Source organism: Sinocyclocheilus rhinocerous, unplaced genomic scaffold (assembly GCF_001515625.1).
Source record: "Sinocyclocheilus rhinocerous isolate Xijiao unplaced genomic scaffold, SAMN03320098_v1.1 scaffold132, whole genome shotgun sequence".
Classification (NCBI taxonomy): Eukaryota; Metazoa; Chordata; class Actinopteri; order Cypriniformes; family Cyprinidae; genus Sinocyclocheilus; species Sinocyclocheilus rhinocerous.
In genome coordinates, this window is record NW_015627050.1 from 137589 (window position 1) to 140883 (window position 3295).

General features: G+C 39.9%; 1 protein-coding gene across 3 annotated transcripts in view; it reads right to left on the reverse strand.

The window, feature by feature from the left end:
- LOC107720650 (leucine-rich repeat transmembrane neuronal protein 4-like) overlaps window positions 1–3295 on the reverse strand; it is a 108445-nt gene that overhangs the window by 104230 nt on the left and 920 nt on the right. The gene's annotated exons all lie outside the window — the stretch shown is intronic.

Below are 3295 nucleotides of genomic sequence, written 5' to 3' on the forward strand. Positions count from 1 at the left end.
ACTTACAGTCAAATATAACAAACGTCTGAAGCAATAAGAGAAACATACAAAATGTGCAGAGCGGGGGTACGTGAGGACAGGAATTGAGAACCGCTGATGTAGAACATAGGTCTTCAACCCTGCTCCTGGGGACCCACTGTCCTGCAAAGTTTATTTCCAACCTGCTTCAGCACACTTGGCATGTGACTTTTCAAGTGATCCTGAAGACCTTGATTATCTGGTTCAGGTGTGTTTGATTAGGGTTGGAGCAGAACTCTGCAGCAGTACCGCCGCTCCCTATACGCAGAGTACGCAGTTTGCGTAGGGCACCAACTCACAGGGGGGCACCCAATTGCTCATAAAAATAAAAAAAACCTTGACGCGCCATTCCCCCATCCGCGCTCGCACCTCATGTTTGCGGCTGAATGCAAATGATCATAATTGATGGATGGACATCTATGCCCGTGAAAAGACATCAGCAATCCGGCGCAGAGAAAAGAAAAAGAAAGAAAAAAAAGGTGAAAACGAAGGCCAAAGGCCTGGTAATTGCTGCTGCTACACGTACAGGACAATCAAATCCTTGTTTAGGCTATTGGCCAAACATTTAATGCAACTGCACTTTTTCCTCTGATGGTAAAACTGATTTTGCCTCTGCACAGGCCTACATACCCTTCACAGCGATGCTCCAAAATTTTAGCCAGGTTGGTTATTTTATGTTTGCTGTAAAGATCTCCCACTACAGTGCTGCAAAGCAGCAAGCATAGCTCATCATTTTACGATCCGTGGAAGGCCATCTTGCTGCACATCACTAACGAATAACAATCAGAGCAGGTCACATATCTGTCAAATAGCCCCTGTAAAATGATTGAAAGCATATCTATAATCAAATACTCTAATGTGGTCGTGAGAAGGTCTGCGGCTTAGTTAATCACAGTGCTTAGTTAAATAATGAGTCTAGAAATTATGAGAAACATGTAAGGAATAAAACTAATATGCATCCTAAAGATCTCCCACTACAGTGCTGCAAAGCAGCAAGCATAGCTCATCATTTTACGAGCCGTGGAAGGCCATCTTGCTGCACATCACTAACGAATAACAATCAGAGCAGGTCACATATCTGTCAAATAGCCCCTGTAAAATGATTGAAAGCATATCTATAATCAAATACTCTAATGTGGTCGTGAGAAGGTCTGCGGCTTAGTTAATCACAGTGCTTAGTTAAATAATGAGTCTAGAAATTATGAGAAACATGTAAGGAATAAAACTAATATGCATCCTTTTAATAAATGCAAAATTAAACACAGATTAACATCTAAACTCACAGACACTGTTAACACTAATGCAATTGATTGTGTCCTCTTTGTTTTCTGTTAATAAATTAAATCTCTGTGGCTTTGCCTTCCTTTGATGATGAAAAAATAACTCAGTTGCTCAAACAAGCTAATTATGCAAACTGAACAACAATTCATCAAAGGTGCAACAGGTGATTGTCTTCAGAAACATTTTTTGTTATGCTGGTTGAAAGTCTCTTCACATCCCGATAGCAATCATTAAGTTAAGTAGTCTAAATGTATTTATCTGTATTTATATATTCTGTGGAGGGCGTAGGACCAAGAAATGTTCATCCAATCAAAACGCTCAGTCTGAGCGTTTTAACTGGCTTTCCTTTTTGCATACCTCTCCACACCCGGTTCGCGCAGACAGGATATGTCATCAGCGCGTTCATGCACGCTGTGCAGACAGAGCGAGAATGGCAGACAAACATCAACAACCCAATCTTCCTTCCTGGTATTGTAGTGCTTTTAATGTTTTCTCACTGGTGAATGACACATGATGTAGCCAAGCCGTTCCCAATTCCAGTCCTCGCGCCAAAATGCATATTTTGCATGTCTCGCTTAGTTAACACACCCGATTCTGATAACCAGCTCGTTAGAATTGAGCTACGTGCATGAACTGTTTCGATCGATGTGATCCCTACAGTGTTCACTGCTCCCTGAGCAGGGGAAATCCGTTTAAATTTACTTCACTTTGGAACATGGGCTGGAATTGGGAACCACTGATGTAGCCTATGTTGTCTCTCGTATTCTGGTCTGTGAGCGTATATAGGCGTTCCGGGGGCATGGCTTTGGGTTTGGCGATTGGAGGGAGGGTCGGACGTTCACTTTCAGTGCTATCAGGCTAAAGTTAGCATTTTCCAAGATCTCCTACTGCACCTTTAAGCGCTCCAGGCATTGTATGCACACTTACATTGCAAAAAATGTGCACACATACCACAATGCATCCACATAATGTGCAACTTTTCCAACATCACATGCAAGTCTGAAATCTACGAAAGAAAATCAACTGTCTGTGTGCGATCTCCACACTATCAATAATGCACAGACACACTCTGAGAAATTGCCTTGCAGCCAAAAATGAGGTTCAATTTGCATTCCAGTGTTAATCAATGAGTTGGCATCAGTCTGCTCTTTAAATCAGTGAGAGATGAAGAACAGAGATAGGCCGACAATAAGCCTGACCGATATTTTTACCAATATTCACACTTTTCAACTTAATTGGTTGTTGTCAGGTCTATGGATGAATGACATCACTTGGTGGATCACAATTGAAGCTCCTAAGCATTTATAGGTAATAAAATAGACACTCAACTTTGTAGATAAGAACCATTCATTCTCAAATGAGAAATATGCAGCTTAACAAATTAGACCTAAACCCTACAGTCCAAACCACAGATTGAAATGAATTTGCTACCATCTAGATGACAAAACAGCTTTGCACAAATATAATGACATTAATAACAGCAATAATGCTTTATCAAGTTTGTTAGAAATACGTTTTAGAATCGCGTTTGACATATTTTACAGTTGTATATTAGTAGTAGCATATATATATATTTTTTTTTTTGCTGTAGTAGCCTACGATGATCATTTAGATATCATTATGACAAAAATCAGTTCTGCATATCAGTATATATATATATATATATATATATATATTAGGTCATAAAACACTGAATAAATGCCCATCGAATAAATGAACAGACGTGTAGCCTACACATCAACAGAATCATACCACTGTGCGCTGAAGTGAATGCATGGTCAGATTTGAGCAAGGCTATGTGTGATTCTTAAATGCAAAATAAATCGATGCATACAAATTAAAGAGAGCGTCGTATGAATGCATGCATAGGCATGTATGAACATTTTATGCTTATCAAAGCACAGGCAGTCTCTTAGTTTTACTGCATGGACACCGTTTGAAGACAACTGACATTGCACTGTAAAATGAATAAAACTGCAAAAAATCCCCCCCCCCC